Source organism: Dermacentor albipictus, unplaced genomic scaffold, assembly GCF_038994185.2.
Source record: "Dermacentor albipictus isolate Rhodes 1998 colony unplaced genomic scaffold, USDA_Dalb.pri_finalv2 scaffold_12, whole genome shotgun sequence".
NCBI lineage: Eukaryota > Metazoa > Arthropoda > Arachnida > Ixodida > Ixodidae > Dermacentor > Dermacentor albipictus.
The window spans coordinates 6,834,820-6,858,084 of NW_027225566.1; the positions used below are offsets into that span (position 1 = coordinate 6,834,820).

Genomic DNA, 23,265 nt, shown 5'->3' on the forward strand with positions numbered 1-23,265 from the left:
ATGCCTCTTCGTCGTCGAGACCCGGGGAGGAGGGGGGGGAATCTCGTTTTTTATGCGCCCTCAAGCGGCGGGTCGGCGACTGAACGGCCCATTTTCGAGAGCCGACCGCGTGTCTCTTTAAAGACCGCGCGGCGGTTGAAAAGCGGCCGATAATGGTCTCCTACAATTGGCGGAAAGCCCTCGGAGCGCGTGTTGTTGGACAACGAGCGCGAAATACGTCCCTTTGGCAAGCGGGTCGGTTTGGCAATTAGCCTCCCGCGACTGACGCGCGAGCGGCTTTGTCGTTACGCGGCATGTTTCGGACGTCGTTTACGAACACATCCGCGTCGAGATATTAGCCGGAACTGTGTCGCCCATTGGCACAAGTGGGCCGAGCGCAAGAACAGCCCTTGTTTGCGGTGGGCTTAAACGAACTAACCTTTCTTTTGAAAGCATCACGTGCAAAGCCCATAAAAAATAAAAAAAAGAACAAAGTGTTCCATGCTGTCTCTGGCGCTTTCGAAAATACACGTTTCAAAGAAAGAAGAGAATAATAAGAAGCTGTCGTGCTCACAGTACTTTTCTCACATATTTTTATGAACTGTGCTGCAGCTATCCTACCAAAAATATCTGCTTTACACCGTTATTTACCGTGGTGAGGTAGACTGGTCAACCGTGCCTCTCTCGGCTGTTTTAGTCGTTATCTCGTTGACTATTAGGCATCCTCGATGGCTCCGCGGCCTCGCCCCTGTCATTGTACTTCCTCTTTTTTTACCCTTGAAGGGGAATTATTCGTGAGGCAGCAGTTCACTATACTTAGTTTGATGTGAAACCTTCAACGCGGTGGCGCCAGATGAACTAGGCGAAGCGAAAACGTTGTCGTGCCCACAGATTCTCAAGTGAAAAAACAGCAGGAGGTCAAGTACCGCAAATAACTTGCTGCGCTATATATTGTCGCAGTACGACGCGGACAGTAGACAGGGAGACGTTCAAGAGCCGCAGGACAACTTGTTCAAATACAAAACAGGCCAGAGCCACGTCTTCCTTGATCTCGCCGAATCCTCCTGACCTACTACACGAAATCCATTCATGTCCCTATCTCCGTTGTCGTCTGCATAGAAGAACAGACGCACGCGTCATTTGTCCCTCCCTAGGAGAGCATCGTCCCGATGCTAGACCATAAGTGTCACTTGCGGAATTAAGGGTCTCTCGTATAGTTATTCGCTCACATACGGCTTCATGCGGACAACGTGCACAAGTTCAGGACGGTGCGTGCGGCGCCGCGTACAATTGGGACTATCGGGGACGACCTCGTACGTGACGTCACTGAGTCGGCGCAATACTCGATATGGTCCGAAGTATCACCTTAATAGCTTCTCGGAGAGGCCTCGTTTTCGTATGGGTGTCCAAACCCACACTCTGTCACCGACGTCATAGATTACTATTCGACGGTGAAGGGCATAGCGCCCTGCGTCGTAGTCTTGCTGCTGGCAGATCCGCAAGCGCGCGAGTTGCCGAGCCTCTTCTGCGCGCTGCGTAAACACAGCGGCGTCCGTATCAGTGTCGTCAAAGTCATGTGGAAGCATAGCATCCAACATCGTTTGTACATCCCGCCCATGAACAAGGATGAACGGAGTCATGCCCGTCGTCTCCTGTTTCGCCGTGTTATATGCAAAGGTGATATACGGTAGGATGTCGTCCCAATTTTTATGTTCAACATCCACGTACATGGGGAGCATGTCTTCAATTGCTTTGTTTAGGCCTTCTGTTAATCCGTTGGTTTGTGGATGGTAGGTGGTAGATTTCCGATGCGCCATTCCACTTAGCAGCAAGACGTGATTAAAAGCGCAGCCGTGAATGCGGTTCCTCGGTCTGTTATTACGACGGTTGGTGCGCCATGTCGCAACACAATGTGCTCAATGAAAAACCGCGCCACCTCTTCCGCTGTGCTTCTCTAAATTGCCTTTGTTTCAGCGTAACCTGTGAGATAGTCGGTCGCTACTCTAACAAAGCGATTCCCGGCAGTAGAAGTAGGAAGCGGACCCAATATATCCATTCCGATTTGGTCAAATGGTCTTCGAGGAGCCTGGACGGGTTGCAGGAGGCCGGCTGGTTTCGACGGAGACGACTTGCGCCTTTGGCAGTCGAGGCAAGTGCGGACGTGATGTTTCACGGTGGTGTTGTCTTGGCCAGTAGTACCTCTGCTTCACTCTGGCCAACATTCTCGTGTAGCATAAGTGACCAGAAGTCACCTCGTTGTGACAGGCTTGAAGTACTTCCGTACGAAGAGCTGCAGGAATGACGAGCAGATAGGGGGACCCGGTCGAAGAAAAGTTTCTTTTGTAGAGGACTTTGGCCCGCAAACAAAACGACAACAGGCCTCTTGAGAAAACTCTAGGCGGTTTCGCAGAACTGCCCTCTAAGTAATTGATGAGCTGAAGCAACTTAGGGTCGTCCCGTTGTTGTTGGTCGATGGTGGATGTGTCCAGAACACAAAGAAATGCCGAGTCTTTTTCTGGTGGAGCAGACGACTCTATCGGCGATCGAGACAGGCAGTCAGCATCCGTATGTCGTTTCCCCGACTTGTACTTGACAGTCATGTCAAACTCTTGCAGCCGTAGGCTCCAACGCGCCAGTCGTGCCGAAGGGTCTTTAAGGTTTGTCAACCAACACAGTTAATGGTGGTCGCTGATAACTGTGAAGTGGCAGCCATACAAATATGGGCGAAATTTCATAACAGCCCATACTACGGCGAGGCATTCCTTCTGAGTTGTCGAGTAATTGGCCTCTGTGCGTGAGAGTGTTCTGCTTGCATAGGCAAGTACTCTTTCTGTGCCCTCCTGCCACTGCACAAGAACAGCTCCCAAGCCAACATTGCTGGCATCAGTGTGGAGCAATGTAGGAGCGGTCTCATCAAAGTGAGCAAGCAGTGGAGGTGTCGGGAGACGTTGCCGCAAGTCAGTGAATGCACCTTGCTCTTCGTCGCCCCATACAAAAGCAACGCCCTCTCTCGTCAGGCGAGTTAACGGCGACGCAATGCGAGCAAAGTCCGCAATAAACCGCCGTTAATAGGCACAGAGGCCCAGAAAGCGCCTGACAGCCTTTTTATCGGTTGGTACTGGAAACTGTGCACGGCCGCAATTTTGTCAGGATGTGGGCGAACACCTGCGTGGCTGACGACGTGACCGAGAAACTGTAGTTCCCCGAAGCCAAAGTGGCACTCCTCCGGCTTCAGGGTGAGGCCGGCGGACCGGATGGATTGCAGAACTGCTTCAAGCCGTTGGAGGTGTTCTTCAAAAGTTGCGGAGAACACGATGACGTCGTCCAGGTACACTAAGCAGGTTTTCCACTTCAGACCCGAAAGCACAGTATCCATGAGGCGTTGTAATGTGGCAGGGGCAGAGTACAAGCCGAAAGGCAAGACTTTAAATTCGTATAGGCCGTCTGGCCTCACAAAAAGCAGTTTTTTCACAGTCTCTCGGATCTACCTCGATTTGCCAATATCCGCGTTTTAAGTCCATTGAAGAGAAGTAACGCGCGTGACGGAGCCTGTCGAGTGAATCATATATACGGGGAAGCGGGTACACGTCTTTCTTGGTCACTTGATTTAGTTTTTGGTAGTCCACGCAGAAACGCAAGCTGCCGTCTTTTTTCTTAACTAGAACTACAGGGGATGCCCAGGGACTAGTCGATGGTTGAATCACGTCGTCTTCCAGCATTTTTGTCACTTGTTGTATGGCTTCATGTTCTCTGGGAGCCACACGATAAGGATTTTGGTGAATTGGTCTGGCCGTATCTTCTGTAATTATCCGATGCTTCGTTAGAGGCATCGGATAATTTGCGCCGACGCTGGACGTCGACGCAAAGCAGTCATTGAACTTCGACAATAGCGTCAGAAGCCGCTCTCTTCCGTGCTGCGACAAAGCAGTGCTGACGTCGAGTGCAGAAGCTGGGCCTTGCGTAAGTGCTTCTTCGGGTTGCGAACAGCAGCCTTGAACATCCGCAACACCATCAAAATAAGCCATAGCCGTGCCCTTTGGAAGGTACCGTCGCTCTGCGCTAAAATTGGTTATTAACAAGTTAGTGCACCCGTCGGTGACATTTACGATTCCTCGTGCGGCCGAGATACCGTGAGTAAGCCACAACGTGGTTACTTGGTCGGCAACTCCCTCGCAATGAAACGGTGTGTCACATGCTACCGTAACAAGGGTGCATGATCGAGTTGGGATGACGGCGTCGTCTTCTGCTAGACGAAAGGAGTTGCGTTGCGGCGATAAGCAATGGGCTAAACCAGGGCTCTTATAAAACGTCACCATGCGGTCCGGAATGTTAATTACGGCACCGTATTCTTTCAGGAAATCCATTCCAATAATCAAATCCTTACAGCGCACAGGAAGAACGATGAAAGTGGCCACGAAAGAAGAATCCCGGATGCTAATTCTAGCAGTACATCTTCCAATAGGCATCAGTAATTGCCCGCCTGCAGTCCTTATGTGAGGTCCCATCCATGGCGTCTTTACTTTCTTCAGACGGAGGACGAGTTCCTGACTCATTATCGAGAAGTCGGCACCAGTGTCGACTAACGCTGTCAACGGCTGTCCATCCACCAAAACATCAATGTCGGCGCTCACAATTTCTTCGGTGTCGGGGTTTATCGGCTTCACGTCGTTCTGCGGCGAGAGTGTGGGGGGCTTTTTATTGCATTGCGGTGGGCCTGCAACCTTACCCCCAGAGGTCGCCGCCTTCAGTTTCCCCGGCTTGGGCTGGGCGACCTTCGTCCTCGGACGTCAGCAAAAGTACGTCCAGCAGGGAAGGCATCTGACGTGGAGGGGTCGGAGAGCGTGACCAACGGCCGAAATCGGACTGTACATGCGGCACAGATTCGTCATTCGGGTGCGCTATTGGAGGTCCCTGAAAAGCAGTTTCGTCGTGGCGTAGCATGGAGTCGTCAATTGCACGTCGACCATAGGACCGTGCACGGACGACAAGGTCGAAATGATGTGTCGCGATGCCAGCAATGACGCGAAATGTGGCCGACGCCTCCGCAGTGAAAACAGAGTGGGCGCCTATCGACGGTGCGCCCCGCGTCGGTTCTCCGAAATTGCGGCCGTCCCGTCTGCGGCTGGTGGTATAACTGTAGCTGCATGACGGGTGTGCGCCTCGAAGCCTCCTCTTGCGGCGGCGACCAAGGAGCGACTGTCGGAGGCTGGTGGTACGGCGGTGTGGTTGTAACGGGTGGTGGACATCGGACAGTGGCTGCGTAGGTCATGGGACGCTGGTGATCTTGCAGATCGGCTGCCGGTAACAACTGCCCGATTTCTTCACGCACCACTCCGGCGTTTGACGCTACGGGTCTATCCAATGTCGGTGTCAGAATCTTTTGTATTTCTTCTCTGACGAGGTCTTTGATCAATTCCCGCAAGGGGTGCTGATACTCGCCAGTCACTGCGGCGGCATTGATTGTGGTGCTGGTGGACAGTCGATCGTACTGTCTGCATCTCTGATGAAGGGCCCGCTCAATAGCCGTAGCCTCTTTGATAAAGTCCGCGACGGTGACTGGTGGATTCCGCACAAGTCCCGCGAACAACTGCTCTTTTACACCTCGCATGAGGTAGCGCAACTTTCTTTCGTCAGTCATGTTCGTGTCGGCTCTACGAAAGAGGCAGGCCATGTCCTCGGCGAACATTGTTACCGACTCATTAGGTTGTTGTACGCGTAGCTTCATCATCTGCGGGGCACGGTCGCGTCGGTCGGCACAAGCAAAAGTATCTGTGATTTTCTGACGAAAGTCATTCCATCTCGTTAGGCTAGCTTCGCAGTTTTCGTACCAAGTACGGCCGCTGTCGTCAAGGGCGAAATAGACGTGAGAGAGCTTTTGCTGCTCAGTCCACTGATTATTCTGTGCAACGCGTTCATATTTGTCAAGCCAGTCTTCAATGTCTTCGAAGACTGCTCCGCGATAGCGATCGGGAACCAGAGGATGCAGAACGGTTACTTGCTGTGGACTGGAAAACCGGCTGCTTTGGGGTGCTTGCGTTGGGCTGGTTTCGGCCATTACGAGATGTGTGGAGCTCCTGGACAGGGGTGGTTGAAAGGGGGAGAACTCCGGGGCAAGGCCTAGCAATCGACGACTAAAGCGATGCACGGGTGTTGAAACTGGTGATGACGCGTCCGGGCTAGAGGAACGACTCCCAGAAGGACTCCCGAGCATAAGGCGCGGTCAGTACCCCGCACCTCCACCAGTGTCGCAGTACAACGTGGACAGTAGACAGGGAGGCGTTCAAGAGCCGCAGGACAACTTCTTCAAATACAAAACAGGCCAGAGCCACGTCTTCTTTGATCTCGCCGAATCCCCCTGACCCTCTAGACGAAATCCGTTAATGTCCCTACATTCGTTGTCGTCTGCATAGAAGAACAGATGCACGCGTCTTACAGTATCATCCTTACAGTATCAGAAATCTTTATTTGTTGTGCTGTACCGCCCACCGAATGGTAAACTGGACGCATTTCTTCCTTTTCTTGAGAGCGTGCTAAGTTTTGTGTCATTAAATAGGCTGCACTTTACAATTGGAGGTGACTGTAACATTAACCGATTGCAAAATACAAATCAGTCACGAGAATTGCAGGTAATGTTGGATTCATTTGGTTACAAAAACGTTCTTAATGAGGCAACACGCAGCAGGCACTCTTCTGAAAGTCTTCTGGATTTATTCGTAACTAACAGCATTGAAGACAGGATACAATCGGGTGTTGTCTCAGCAGCCGTGAGTCACCACGTACCTATTTATATGTTTTGTAAACACGGTGAAATATGAAAAAAAGTGTGACTCATTCTGAGTCATTCATTGTTCAAAAGATGAATTTGTGAACATTGAACAACTTTAGGGCAGAAATAAAAAAAATAATTTGGAACCCTGTCTTTGAATGTGTAGACGCTAGCAAAGCCTACAACATTTTCATTTCTATCCTTACTGAAGCCTACAGAACCTGCTTTAGATTCAAAATGGTAAAGAAATCCAAGAAGATACGTGAGCCCTGGCTCACAGATGAATGTCTCAATATGATAAGAAAAAAATATACGTTGTATTCCGTGTTTCTGCAAACAAAAAGTCGTGCAGACTTTCTTGCTTTAGAGCGAGCAGGCCCAGGCCTCGCTCGTACTTGTGCGGCCCTATTGGAAAATCCTATTTAAATTCAAACTGGGTTATACAGGTTTAAACTGGTTTTAACAGGGACCTGTTTAGCAACAAACAGGTATAAACAGGACCAGTTTACACACGAACAGGTTTGAACGGGGTCCCGTTTGGCATGCAAACAGGTATAAACTGGACCAGTTTACACACGAACAGGTTTGAACGGGGTCCCGTTTGGCATGCAAACAGGTACAAACTGGACCAGTTTACACACGAACAGGTCTGAACGGGGTCCCGTTTGGCATGCAAACAGGTACAAACTGGACCAGTTCACACATGAACAGGGCTGAGTGGGGTCCCGTTTGGCATGCAAGCAGGTATAGGCACGACCAGTTCAAGCAGAAATGGATCTTAACAGGGGCCCTGTTTGCAACTAAACTGGCTTATACTGGACACAGTGGCACCATATAGGGTCGCCTGTTTGGCACAAAAGCTGGTTTATTCTGGAGCTTTGCGGCAACCATACTGGATGGTATCATGCATACGAGTTTAATGCTTGAATAGAACTGGGGAGGAACTGTTTTATTGTTCGACATCCTGACAATTTAGCCCCTAGTGCTAAATTGGGGCCATTATCAAGCTCTACAGAAATTGCGTGACCATCTCGGAACATTCACAGACCAAACTGCGATATGCTAGCTGCGAATTTCAAACCGATTCCCGGTCCTGCCCAGTTGAAAAAGACACAGGAATTCCTGCTGCAACTACAGCAATTTCTGTTGTACGACAGAAGTTCCTAACGTTTCTGAAGTTGCGACAGACATTTCTGACGTTACGACAGCGATTCTGACGTCGCAACAGAAACATTCGGTCGCGACGGCCAAGAGTTCTGAAGTCGCAACAGAAGCACTTTCCGTCGCGGCCCTTTAAAATGTCAGCTTCGCATCGGTGGTGTACACTGTACTTTTTTTCTTGTGTGGTATTCAATCGTGCTTCTCTGAAGCCGGCAGTACTGATAGCACCGACACCGGCATTAAAGTCGACGTTGCCAATTGTTATAATTGTGCCGTGACGACTAAGGTCCCTCTATAATGATTGAGGGACTTTAGTGACGACGCGGCACCAGCAACGCCCTACCGGCCTCCTCAAAATCGGCCGCTGATCAAAATCATACCATCTGCGGCAATGGCTGCGTATCCGCTTTGTTTTATTTGGTAAGATGGGGCACAAAGGCCTGTGGACTTACAATGTGCGGTTACACTGACACATTAGTTAATTTCCCAGAAATATTGCACAACCACATGCGAAGCGGAAAAGAAGTTTTGGATTGTTCCACAAAGTTGCGTGAGAAGCTGTCTCGCTCGGGTCTCATTAATCTGGAACAGCGCTGCCGTGAGAAGCCAGTATTTTGTCGAGATGAAGACTCACCCACGAGTGTTTATGTAGCTATATTGCATTGAACACACGAATTATATGCGAGCTCAAAAGTGTAAAGAGCAAGAGACAACTGTCGAAATTAGCAGTAACAACCCTCAGTGTCCCCGGTCACCGTTGTCTATTTCTGAATTTCGTATGAAATATGGATATCGTTACAGCAAAATCGATGGTCTAGCGCTCCACGATGTACCTGTCGATGGTAACAACACTTTTGCTCATCTAGAGATGCGACAGTTGACGCGGTGAAGTGAAAGCGCATCGTGGCTTTTAAAATGCAAATGTAAACAGCAACCCAGACAGCAATTTACACTCTTGACATAGCTTAAACGTACGAAAGTGCTGATGTTCGGCGTGGTGCAGTGGAAAGATGCTTGTTTCGGAACCGTCAGGTTCGGAGTTCGAATCCGAGGCGAAAGGCATTTTTTTTCTACTTTTATTTTTTTATTTGATTTCGTATTAATAATTTTACATATCCTTAAAATGGCCTCTGTGAATTTTTAATCAAATATTGATCAGGAACTACAGAATTTTCGACTACAGGGCGTCCCTCTACAGAGAACAGAACGACAGTCACAACGTCCCAAAATACGACAGACTGAAAATTTGCTGTTGTGTTTTTCAAGTGGGTGAGACGTCTATACGGCGTATACGCAGATTGCTGTCCTCTATATTAAAAGCAACGTTGCTGAAACACGTCTTACAAGACGCTGTACGACTCGCATAACATCGAAATACAACGCCGTCACCATCCATGAGATCACCGAAAGCACGGTCGCTTTCGGTGGCGGCCTACAGATGGCAGCACAGGTAGCGCCGGTAAAGTTACAGGTGATATTATTTTGGCGTCCTCAGTTGTCGCCACATGTGCTTGCTGCATTGACGCCGTCCGATGTAGTTGTTTAATCGTGTGTACGCTGTGCCGAGAGAAATTGTGGTGCATTTTGTATGCATTGAGACTCACAAAACCCCTGGGACCGCGTAATGTAGCCCGCAGTATCCTTCGTGTGGTGCGCCGATGTCGAAGATATGACCCTTCGCGCTTCCTTTGTTCCGGGCTCATGAACAGGATCTCCTCCTCTGGCACTGTTGCATCGTATCGCGCTGTACGGAAGAATTTGGTGAAAGTTGTGCTCTTACGTCCTGTAGTTGATCCGCAATTCAACAGTGTGTGCGCCGGTAGGACCGTTGGTGCAGTCGATGCCACGGCACCTGCGACACTAAAAGGAGCGTCTTCCGAGTACGCCTAGAAAGGTAAGTCCGGCGCTTATGCGCATTCTTCCTGTCTATGGTTCGTGAAGTGTGCGTTGTTGTACGTATCGCAAGATCCGTACAACAACCGGATCCGGATTTGTAAAGCAGCAAGAATTATAAATGTGCTTTTCAAATGGTTGTTCTTCATGTCGCAGTGCACATTTAGCAAAAAGTTCCATGGAAATTGCCCTAAAACGTATTCATGTTACCAACAGCTCTATCTGTGGTTTATTTACTTTCACCTATGAAGCACGCTAGCGCGGGTGGTTCTTTGATCTAAATGGGCACAAAAATTCAAGCAAAGAAAGTTACTGTTTGTGTATATAATTTTTCATTAAGAAATGGTATAGGCATTTCTAGAAGTAGTACGTCGATGTGTCGTCGTCACAGCCACCAGCTGCGCGAGATAGCACCCGATTTCTTCGTCGACGCATGGCCAGATTTTTAGCTTGTATGGAAATTCTTCTGTTTATAGAGTGTCGTCAGATGACGTGTATTAGTGTCCTGTGTGTTTTCGTGTACTTGTAAAGGATTCCGATCTAGCAGAGAAGCCGAAATTACATAAGCAATGTTTCTTTTTAATCGAAAAATCTTTCTCTTTTCTGTATTGTCTCTCCAGAAATGAGGTGGTCTGTTGTAGTTTTAAGCGCATCGTCCTTTGGGAGCAGTGCTTTGTTGCGCCGCATAGACAAGTTAGGTTTTGGAACGCTTTTCATGTTCTAAGGAATTTTTTGATAGTACAATTCACATTTCACGTTATACAGCTGTACGTTTGTGTGAACCTTTTCATAGTAGATTCATGTTCTCTACAGTTCGATTTACTTGTTATTTAACCGCCTGTGATGTTACAATCAGATATTTGCACAACCAGTTGCAGCTTCATGTAACTCGTTGTATGAGACTTTTTTCAAAATATGACGTGATCTTTTTATATCACAAGTTTGCAGTTTCAGCAGGGATTACAATAAATAAGTATTTATTTTGTTTAGGGATGGCAAGATTTTGTGAACCAGAGGCACCTCCACATATGCACCTGCGGCACTTCTGCAGCCTCAACAGCACGGAAAAGTACCTGATGTGCACGCTGTGACAAGGTGTGTGCAAAGCAGTTGCTGCCACTTACACGAGCTGCAGATTTTGTTGGTATCATCCATGTTTGGAAACTCTCCTGAATTTTTCGTGGGTTTACAAATGTGGGCTCATTTTACAATTTTCTGAATGTCATTTTAGAAAGACAATGAAGTTGTGTTGGTTAAGATGTTTTAAAGCTGTTGAGAGATTGACGGCATGACACTGTTAAAATGCATGTAAAAAATTAATTGTAATGGTACTTGTACTGCTTTATTATTAGCGATGCAATATCTCTAACGAGAACATCAGAGGGGCACTTGCTTTTAGGAAGTTTAGTCAGATAAATTCCTGAAGCAGCGTAAAGCTCTGTAATCTAAAAAAAAATGTCAGTTACTGGTTTCAAGTTCGCTGCTGCTTTTCGTGCTGCACGACAAGTTAAATAATGGTTGATAATGTGTGTGTGACGTAATAGTTCTGCGCAAACACACGAGGTGGAGAGAAGTGGAGAGCGGCAGCATCTGGGAACGCGTCTAACCGTCGTACTCTGCTGTTGCAGTTGCTGCATCGAAGCCAAGCTGTTTTGATCCAACTGGAGCATCCCTGGATCAACTGCCTTACGTGCGGCCGTTCGTATCATCAGTGTTTCTACGAGGAAATACGACGGCTCCGCTCTGCTTCTGGGTTGGCGACCGTGCGGACAATCTCTGCGCAAGCGCCGTTCGACGCATGGCAGCCTAATATAGTGGGGTGTTTCCCAGTCGGCGGTCATTCTGGGAACGCGTCTAACCGTCGTACTCTGCTGTTGCAGGTTAGTAATTCTCAGCTTTCTTTTGAAATCCTGCGGTTTTCATTTATGCTGTCGCTGCTGCCACTGCTGCCACTGTTGTAGAATCGTACAGTTGTGCTGGCCAATGACTGGTTTACTGTAATTCATGCTTGCTGGTTTTTCCTTGCTTTCATTTATTTTTGCCTTCTATTTTTACGCTATGTCTGAGATTTGCTTAACGTGTCAGCTAGCTGTACAGGACGAAGGGTCTGTGAAATGCAGTGAGTGTTTGTACATGTATCATTTCGGGAAGTGTGCTGGTTTGCAAGAAAAGTCCTACAAATCAAAATCTGAGGCGGCAAAAAAGGCCTGGAAATGCGCGACGTGCAAAAGCGCTGGCTTGCGGGCTAGTCGCAGTGAGGATGACGTTGCCATAAGCCTGGCTCTTACTTCAATCAACGAGAAACTCGAGGGCCTGCCGACCTTGGTAGAAAAGGTGAACAGCATGGAACAGGCAGTTCAGTTTCTGTCACAAAAATTTGATGAATTTCGAGAAAAGATCTCTAAGCAGGACAATGAAATTAAAGATCTAAGAAGAAAAGTGACAGAACTGGAAGAAAAAGAAAAGTTGCATGCGTCCGCAGAATCCAGTCTTCAAGAGCAGGTGAATGACCTAGAGTTCCGGAGTAGGCGGCTGAACTTAGAAGTCCATGGACTCCCTGTTAAGGAGAATGAAAACTTGATGTCTTCTCTCAATGAGGTTGCTGAAAAGCTACAAATACCTCAACTTATAGAGGCTGACGTTGTATCCGTGCATCGGCTGCCCGCGAGGAGAGACTACGTGCCGGGAATAATCGTTCGTTTCACAAGGCAGGAGACCAGAGATGCATGGCTTAAAAAAAAGAACTGCCTGCGGGACGAAAAACTGCGAATTTTCTTTCAAGAAAATTTGACTCGGCAAAACAGGGAGCTTCTACGATCCGCAAAAGAAGTGGCAAAAGAGAAAGGGTATAAGTTTGCTTGGTACGTTAACGGCAAGGTGCTTGTTCGAAAGACCGAGGGAGCTCATGCCCTTCACATTAAGGATAGGGGCGAACTGGAAGAGCTATAATCGATAGTTTTTTTGTTTTTTTATCTGTGTGATAAAGGAAGGATGCAAGAGGAGATGAAGTTTCACTTGCCTAATGATGTAGATGAAATTGTCGCACCATTTTCTGCACCCTGCATCAAATTTATCCATCTGAATACACGATCTGTGCGAAATAAGGTGCCATGTTTGGAGGAGCTGTTCACCAGATTTTCTTTCGAATTTCCGGTTATCATGCTAACCGAGACGTGGAGTACTAATGACTGTGATGTTTTTAGGTTGCCTAATTATAACACCTAATATTTAAACAGGTCACACTCGAGAGGGGGTGGAGTGGCGCTGCTCATTATGAGTGATGCTGAATGTGAAATCATTGAACCTTATACCGTAATGTCTCCAGACTATGAATTGTTGTCACTGTGCACAGATAAGCATGTATTTTCAGTGTGTTATCGGCCACCGTCCGGTGATATATCAGCGTTTCTAGAGTTTTATGACCAATTTCTAGCATTTGTGGCTCATAATCATAATTCTAAGACAATAATAGCCAGTGGAGATTTTAACATTGACATGAGTACAAACAGTTATTTTTCAAACGCTTTCAACATGGTTATAGTATCAAATGGTTTTGCCAACTTAATTAATGTGCCAACTAGGATTACACCGGAAGGCGAGTCAACCCTTGATTTATTTATTACTAATTCCATGCAACAAAAGTTAAATTTGGAGCTTTATCGTGTTCAATCAGTGATCATCTGCCGGTGTTTCTGTGTATAGAATTAAGCGGGTAAAAAGGAAAAAAGTTGCCACCAGTATTGTACCAGCTAATTACAGATTAAACGCTCAAGTCTTTTCGCGACGCCCTGATGTCAACAAAATGGGACACTATAACCTTACAGATGCCAATGAGGCTTACGACAAGTTCTTAGATATACTGACCCAACTATACCACAATAGCTTCCCTTTCAGAACACGTAGAAAAAGTAAGAAAACGCGGAAACCATGGATTAATCCTGAATTACGCAATGAAATGAAAATTAGGGACAAGTTATATCAACATTTCCTTCAGACACGATCAACCGATGACCTTGTCGCATTCAAAAAGTATCGCAATAGGCTAACAAAAAAATTGCGACACGCACGCACAGTATACTATTCATCTTTGCTGGACATTGAGTGTCGTCAACATAGTTTGCTATGGTCGAGGTTGAACACTCTCCTAGATCGAAATCACTCACACAAGCCTTTAACGAAATTACACATTAATGGCAAAGATTTATCCGGTGTTAAGCTCGCTGATGCATTTAATGATTTCTTCACAAGTATCGGTAACACTCGGTCTCCATCCTCTCAGGCTAGTAACTACGTATGCGCTCATAACAACACAATGTACCTTCATCCTGTAACACTGAATGAAGTTACGTCCGTTATAAAAGCCTTGAACAACAGCACCAGTTGTGACATAGACGGTCTTCATGTTGGCCCTATTAAACACGTGGTTTACACTATTGCCCCAGTACTCGCTCACATTTTTAACACGTGCTTGCAATCAGCAATTTTTCCGGCGAAAATGCAGTTTGCAAAGGTTACTGTTATTTATAAAAAAGGAGATCGGAATGATCTGGGAAATTACAGGCCGGTATCCATTCTACCCGTGTTTTCAAATGTGTTCGAAAAAATTTTGTGTCCAAGGATGACAAACTTCATTGAAAAACATAACTTGTTAACACCACATCAATACGGTTTCCGTAAGAACAAATCAGTCGAGTTAGCATTACTAGAACAGAAAGAATATATACTAACAGAGTTCGAGAACAGAGCAGTAGTTGTTGGTATTTTCGTAGACTTTTCAAAAGCATTTGATTTAGTTGACCATAATATTTTGCTGGAGAAATTACAGAATTATGGGATACGAGGACAATCACTATCTCTTATAAAATCCTACCTTTCCAACAGAGCCCAAGTTGTTAAAATAGATACTTTTACTTCAAAAGCCAGGTCTGTCCATAGCGGAGTGCCCCAGGGAAGTATTTTAGGCCCTATACTTTTTAATATTTATATTAACGATATCGTCAACATAAACCCTCAGGCAAGATTTATCATCTATGCAGATGACACCAGTATTTTTTTCGCAGGGAATGACATCCATACTCTCATTAAACAATGTAACAGTACAATGAAATCCTTAGAGGAATGGTCGAAACTTAATCTAATGAAGGTAAATGAGAGCAAAACGAAAGCAGTTATATTTAAGCCGAAAAATAAACATATACCTCTGCATCAAGATATTAAATTCAACTCGCGCAGTATTCAAATAGTCGAAAATTTCAAATGTCTGGGTGTCGTCTTTTCCGCGAACATGTCTTGGGATAATCATGTCAAAAATGTTGTAATCAAACTGAGCCAAATAACAGGTGTAATAGGCCGATTAAGGTACATTCTTCCTACGCACATCAAACTCTTGCTATATAATTCCCTTTTTTATTCACACTTGAACTATTGTCAGTTAGTGTGGGGAAACACGACAACCAGCAATCTAGAGCACATTTACTTACTACAGAAAAAATATCTCCGACATACATATAATGCTCCCTACACTGCATCGACAATAACTTTCTTCATGAACACTGGTGTAATTCCAGCGTATAATTTGTACAAATATCGATTAAGTCGTGTCTATAAGGCAGAAGTCTATAAGAATATTTTTAATCTACATAAACTCGCCCAATTGCAAACTAGACCACCACTATATAGCACAAGACACTTCGAAGACTGGGCAGTACCGACACCAAGGTCAAACTATGGGAAACAGTGTCTGAGGTATACATTACCCACACTCCTAAACTATTACAATTCGGTTGATTTCAATCTGTTCTCTTCCTCTCTCAATGAGCTCCGGCTGATGTACGCGATTGATTTGTAATACTTCTATGACCACTATATGTACATTTTTCTTTGATGATCTTCGTGACTTCTTGAGTAATGTATATGATGTGCAAAATTATGTATGTACGGTATACATGCGTATATTTGAATGAAAGAATGTGATGCTGCCTCTGCCCAAATGAGGGATGGGGGACTTGTCAAGCTGTTCAATGGACAGCTTTGTTTCCTCCACCCCTCCATCTGTATCTTACAAGATCTGTACCTTACAAGATGGAAAATAAACTTTCATTTCATTTCATTTCATTTCAATCAGGCATCCACCCGCTCGTACCATTTGCTACAAAGGAAACCTGTATGTGTTCCTCAAAAGGAAAGCAGCACAGTTGAAGAAAAATTCGTCCTGGTCCGGGACTCGAACCTGGGACTACCGCCTTTCCGCGGCAGCCACTCTACCATCTGAGATAACCAGCTGGCTAGCACATGGCAGGGCCAAGTCGAATTACTTGACAACGCGAAGCAAAAGCAAGGGTTTGACGTAATATTTTTTTCTCCTTTATTAATTACTTCTCTACACCTTGCGCGTTTCCGCAGAACTATTACTTTGCTTCATGTTGTCGACAAATTCGACTTGGCCTGGCCATCTGCTAGCCGCCTGGTCATCTTAGATGGTAAAGCGGCTGTCCCGGAAAGGCGGTGGTCCCGGGTTTGAGTCCCAGACCTGGACGGTTTCTTCTTTTCAACTGTGAGGCTTTCCTTTCGAGGAATCCGTATGGGTTTCTTTTGTAGCAATTACTACGAGCGGGTAGATGTGCGATTTTCCCTTTATTAATAATGTGTGTGTGGATGCAACAATGGAGGTGCTGAGAGCAAGCTTTAAAATAATGTGTGCTATGTCCCCAACAAAGAATTTAGTGTCTGCAGCATTTTTACAAAATATTATGTTCACAGGTTGGCAGGTATGACATAATGTACAACAATAATGTACAACACTTTTGCTGTAGATGCATTTTCCTAACGTCCATTTTCTGTCTACTTGAATCGTATATTTAGAATTTGGCCCACCTTCAGTTTGATCAAGTTACATAGGTAGCCCCCTCTGAGTTAAATATAATTAGGAGCTATTGTAGATATGCATGATATACCTACTCACTGTATTGTGACAGATATTTTTAGGGACTGTTTTGTGAGGCATGCATATCCTTTTACCTGTTTGTCTTGCTGCAGGCTGCCCGACAAAAGCATAAATGCTTCACCCACCTTTATTATTATGCTTTCATGTAGACTTCTAACATCTGTGCCCACATAGACTCCATGTTCTTAATTACATTTTTCTAAGTATTCACTGTTGTGCATTACATTATTGTGTTACATTACTGTGCATTACATGTTTTCCTTTGTTTTATTTTGGAGGGGGTATTCATTTCTTTAATAGTACAGAGAATAGGAGTTCAAAACAAAAAGCCACGAAAGGTGGCTTAAAAGTGTATGAAACTTGGAATTCTACATTCCATCCCCTGAAGCGCTACCAGTAGTAGAACATTCCTAATTGTCTTTTTTAGAAGCTAGCTGCCAGATACATAGTCCCATTATGAGAGTATGTTATTTTTTCTTCTTTGGTCTGACTTGTTTTGTTGAGTGTTCTCCTTGTTAGTTCAGAATTTGTTTTCTTGCCACCTCATGCAATACTCCAACTGGAGCCTATGAGCTATGTGTATAATAAATAAGTAAATTCCTAAAGCATGCAACAAACCATGCAGCATAGCATTTAAATGTTGCCAGTTTATAATGCTTCTTGAGTGCAGCGCATCATGGAGCTTGAGGCTGATCTCTTCAGATGAAAAACAAATTGCAGGTTATGAAAATGTGGTCCTACAAACTGCTGGTTACGCATGTCAGTCAGCCTGTTGCAGTGGTCACAAGTGAGAATGTAACCAGAAGCTGGGCGTGCTCGGCTATTTTGCATATGGCACAGGATAAAGCTTCACCTCTGCCATTGCTTCTCTTATAATAATGGCCTCCGAGTATACATGCCGAGTTATGCTTCTGGGGACACCTATTAGTTAACCTTATCAGGTTAACTAATAGGTGACTATTACGTGCCTTATGGGTGCTATAATGTTGCAATGCCTGCAGGATGGCCAGCATTACAACACATTAAAATTATTGTACAAGTCATGCAATGGTATCGGGATTGGCCCACCAAGTGACAACCTTTAAATACTCTATACCTGGGATCAGCTCACTCAGTCAGGGAGACATCCATGCATAAGGGGAGGGGTATGGCAAATAGAGGGCGTTCGATTAATCTTTCTCACATAGATAGCTGATACATATAATCTTTCTTAAATTGAATGCTTTGTTGCTCAAAGTGAAGTTACTTATGGGCATAATGTCAGCATTTCGATCCTAATTATGCTTAACGAAAGTTACTTTGTTCAGTGTCACTTTTTATATTGTTTCGCTTGTGATTCTAAGCTCACTTGTTTTATAGCTGCTGTAGGTATGGCTGGACCTGGAGAAGAAGTGTAAGCAGACCATGCTATGTTGCTGATCTGCGCTGATCTCCACATCCAAGTTGGTCCCGCGACAGTTGGGCACCATTGTGCCTTGCTTCATTGACAAGGTGATATAATATGGTGAGCTTGTACTTCAATATCGGTATTGAAAATTATGTTAAGGAAAAAAGACAAGGATTGGTCTTTGTGATAGATACACTCATGTTCTTTCTTTAAGGTGTTCTTTTGACACTGTTCTGCATAGACAAATTTTTAGAGAATTATAACAGTCCTTTATTGCAAAGTGCCATGGCGCTAGTTTATGCGTTAAACTAGCACTCTTTCACCAAAAAAAAGCCTTATTTAGCACACAATTCACAAGGAAAGAAAGGAGGCAACAGGACAGAGTGCTACTAACAGTTCAGTATTATTGCTCGCACAGTGATATTGTGCAAAAGGTGAAAGGGGGAGAATAGATCTGAATACATGCTGTTCGCACAGAAACGAAAAGGACGCATCACATGGTGAGCGTGACACTTGTTTTACAATGATAAGAAGCAGTCTCAGTGTCTAGTAATTCACTGCATGGGGAGCTAGCGCTAGGTTCCTCGTCATACATATAAGAAAAGCCTCAGATATCTCTCCAGCGCTTTTGTCTTTATATTTTGTCACGATAAAGCAGCTTTCAAACATAGGTGCATGTGCGCCGAGAGCAGTGCACTACCACTGCTAACAGACCCATGCATCAAGTTTGCTTGGTCACGCTGCCAGTCATTTATACATTGGCCGGTTTATCCGATGTAGCCTCTACTGCACGAAATGGTATGTGATAGACACTGCACCTGTGTACTGTACGTGCTTTGTCACATGATTTTTTTTCAGAGATAGTGATGCAGGCCTTTTCATTATTTACATGCCTACACAACAAACCAAGCCAGCATGAGGCAACTGTTCTCGGCACGAAACAAACTTGATTCGTTAGTTTTCGTTCATTGGTGCGATCACACTAAGGCAGACAAGCTTGTAGGCTGTGCTTCTGCAATTTGTACAGCACACTGACAGCACTGGTGTGGGCCTCATCTGTGGGCTGACTGATGGCACCTTCTACAGCGCAGACCACTTGTGTTGGGCGAGGCACCAATGTTGACGTTTGTTCCCTTGTGCAAAACAGCAGTCCTAGGTTTTGAGTAGTTGTAGGAAGACAAGGTAAACACAACTTCCATGGCTTGAGTGGGCTCATTTCTCTTGGGGTATCTAGCTTTTTTTCTTGCAACTGTGCAGAGGTGCTTCCCTAGAGTCGGTGTGAAAATGGCATAGAGTTGTGCATTCGGGAACTCCTGAACAATGATCTGCTGTAGTTAGGGCTTTGCAAAAATGCACTGTCTACCAATTGGTAGAAGGCGCATTATTCAGCCACTGATTTCCTGTTGGCATGCTTGCACTCATGCTGTCAGTAATTTCTTGGCTTGCCGAAATATCTTGAGGCCCCACGCTGATGATGCTACCGATGTCTTCATGTGCAGACTTTTCAGGATGAGGTTTTTTGCTTTGCAAATGTTGTTCAAAGGTAGGTGGTGCTTACAGGTAGCTATTCTAGATATTAGTGGAATGAATTGGCCCATCTTGCTTCATCAAACATCGTCACGCCGACATCAGTTGCACAAACAAAAAACCTAGCCTACTCGCAGCGTCGTGCACGAAGAAACAAACAAATCAGCTGCTGGATTGTCTTGACATGGCATACTAAGCTGAGACCGGAACTGCTGTAGCTACAAACCAGGCAGAGACGATGATGATGAGCAGAGATTTGCAGTAGCGCCACTTCATGGGGCAGAAAGGAGGCTCCGTTCAAAACAAAAATGTCGTTCAGCAAGTAGAAGTAGAAGCATGCAACGGTCAGAGTCGGTGCATGGTGCTCTTGATCAAGTTGGCTCAAGGAGTGTCCGAAAAATCAGACGAGAGGTTGCAAGGCATCCGAACTTTCGGAAGTTGTTATACATTATGGTCCATGGGGAGAATGGCGGTGCCGTGAAGCAGACCGAGTAATCAAGTCCGAATTTTCGGAGTCCGGAAAATCAGTCGGCAACTGTACCTATACCTATGTGTCTATGTATAACTAGGTGCAACAGTGTTTGCTATGATCTGTGCAAGAATTACTGTTGCCCGTAGATGCCCAACATGTCGGGTGTCAAGTTGTAAAATACCTTGCAAAAGTGATCTACGGAAAAATACCGCTTCTGCTATATTTCGCTTTTGCAAGAAATTTTGCGGCTGCTGGCACCTACCTTAAAAGGTTTTATATGGTCTTCGCATGGCCAGGGCCTTCTACTTTTGTGAGTTTGCTTATCTCGAAATTTACCCCGGTTTTTATAACTTCAAGTTGGCGGGATCCCTAGTCTCCTTTAACGTGTACCCAATAGACCTTACATAGGGGTTTTGGCATTTCCCTGCCATCTAAATGCAGCCATTGTGGCCGGGATTCAATCCCATGCCCTCTGCCTGAGCAGCGCAATGTCAAAGCCAGTACACTACGGTATTTTGCTGGCAGAAGGGTTTAGTTTCTGAATAATTTATTATCTCAACCTGTCGGTGTTGTTTTTAAAGGTATTTCATGTTTGTATTTTGTTGCTTCAATACTAGTAATTATTGCTAATCAAACGATGCGTCCATCTTTTTCCTATAACACTTGCTTCAATCGCCTGCTAATTATGACAACTTATTCTCCCACAGTAATCCATGTTCCCTTGAAACATAGGCATTGCATGAAACCACATATTTTTCAATAAGATTTATTCATTATCTCCTATGACCAGAATGCTGAACCTTTCTTATCTGTGGGAACATAGGCGAATTTGCCTATGTGCCAACCTGTTGCATGAGTCAAGATAAATTATTGGCTTTACTTTTTCAGGTGCCCTGCTCGCTTTCACCCAAGCAACCCACTCCAGCGGTCTTCTCTCGGCAGACTGGATGCATCGAAATACCGTTAGAAGGTCCAATAAACAGTGCTTGGGACATTTATGACATGCTTTTTTTTTAAGCCGGATGACTTCAGGCTTAATGAAAGCTCAAGTTGGTGTACAGAAATACCTACGTAAAGTATACTTGTCTTTTTCACTTACAAGTACATGCGAATACTTTGCCTGACATTTTTCACCCCAAAATTACGCTTTACTGTGGATTTGTGAATAAACCATTACAACAAAAAGCACTGCATTAAAACGAGTACAAGTAATCGAACAAATACTAAATCTGCAAGAATTACATTTGCATACTTGTAGTAAATATGAAAATGAGGTAGTCTTCTTCAGGGTGCATTTTCTTGTAGGTCATACATAGAGAACGTACTCGTGGGTCATACAAAACATGTTCATGATTTATCACATCAGTGTTGGTAGTGCTAATCAATTTATGCCGAAAATTGTGTTCATCTTCGTATCAAGCAATGTACCAGGCAAACCTACATGTGAAAGTGGCATTCTTGTTGCAAACATAATGCAGATCTACTTCTCTTCAATGCTGATCGCAAATACACAAATGTACAAAATAGGTTTAAGAGTAAATTATATTAAGCAACATCAATCCATTCTGAAAGGACCAGGTATGAATGCAGCAAAATATAGGTCTGAACAGGGGCAAACAGGTCTGGGTTAGATAGGACGGGATTAAACGGGTCAGGATTAAACAGGATTTAAACGGGTCAGGATCAAACAGGATTTAAACGGGTCAGGTTTAAACAGGATTTAAACGGGTCAGGTTTAAACAGGAATAAACAGGATTTAAACAGGTCAGGACTGAACAGGATCAAACGGGGTCCCGTTCCATAACCCTATTTGATGAAACCCGTTTGAAAACAAACAGGATTTTCTAGTAGGGGGGGGCAGTATGCCCGCTATGGAGACCGTCGTGGAGGGAGAGGGCATCTCCCAAGAAGAAGCGAATCGCCCAGACTGGACGACGGCCATGGGCAGAAACAAGAAGGCCAAACTGGGACTGGCCGTTCCGGACCGAGGCAACGAGGGACGAGCAGAGACGAATGGCGGCCGCCGCACGGCCGGCCCGCAGAGCGCGGTCAAGCGCCTCGTCGCCGCATCGAGGCTCCCCCGGCTACTGAGGGACCACATTCGTATCACAGTGAGGCCGAGAGACGGCCTCGACGTAAAGAAAGTGAGTCACATTCGCCTGGCGCAAGCGCTAGCAATGGCGGCCTCACTCCCGCCGAACGAGACCGAGGAAGACATCGTTTGTCCGAACGCAACCGAGAACATTCTCGTCGTGTCCACGCCAGCCGAGAAGAACGCGAACGCATACGCCGGAGTTCACAAGCTTCACCTAAGAGAAGGCGCATACAATGTGGCCGCATACATTGCGGCGCCGGACAACACGTGCAAGGGGGTCATCAGAGGAGTGGACCCCGAAATCAACGAGGCCCAGCTTCAGGCCATGATCGTGAACCAAAGAAATCCCAAGGCCTTGGAAGCTAAGCGGATCAAAAACACCTCGACGGTGGTAGTGCTCTTCAACGGCATGAAAGTGCCGAACTACGTCATGTGTGGCGTAAGCCTAATACGCGGCACGCTATACAGGCGGCAGAACGAACGCGTGCTACGGGTGCGGTGACTTGGGTCACAGAGTCGACGTCTGTCCTAATCCTGACAAGAAGAGGTGCCGCGGCTGCAGAGCCAACGACCCGGCTGAAGACCACCAGTGCTTGCCCAACTGCACGCTCTGCGGGGGCCAACACCCGACGGCGGACAGCAAGTGCAAGCAACGATACCAAATCCCTTACGTCGTGCGGCGCAGGAGGCGCCGACGCAGAAATGAAAAGAAATCGCAGCTGCAAAGCCATCCGCAACAGCTGAAAAGTAGATCACGTGATTCCAGCGTGTCAAGCGCCCCCAGAGGGGGACGTTCGACAATGCCGACACTACAACAGCGCAGCCGATCGAGAGGCCGTTCCCGCTCCAGCGGGCGCTCCTGCTCCCAAGTGCGCATTCAAGAAGGGCCGACCTGGGCGGACCGGGCCAAGCCAAAGCCAAAGCCGAAATCACAATCAAAGGTAACACATGTAGCATTGCCAAAGCATAACAAGGAAGACCCTAGAATAGCTCAGCTAGCGGAAGAAAACGCGCGCCTCAATGCGGAGATTCAGCAAATGAG

General features: G+C 45.8%; 1 long non-coding RNA gene across 1 annotated transcript; it reads left to right on the top strand.

Moving 5' to 3' along the window:
• Window positions 1-9,416: 9,416 nt before the first annotated feature.
• On the top strand, window positions 9,417-21,223 carry LOC135914150 (uncharacterized). The gene is made up of 5 exons (XR_010568221.2): window positions 9,417-9,800; window positions 10,790-10,894; window positions 11,428-11,679; window positions 18,102-18,246; window positions 21,017-21,223. It is a non-coding gene; the product is annotated as an uncharacterized lncRNA (long non-coding RNA).
• Window positions 21,224-23,265: the final 2,042 nt, after the last annotated feature.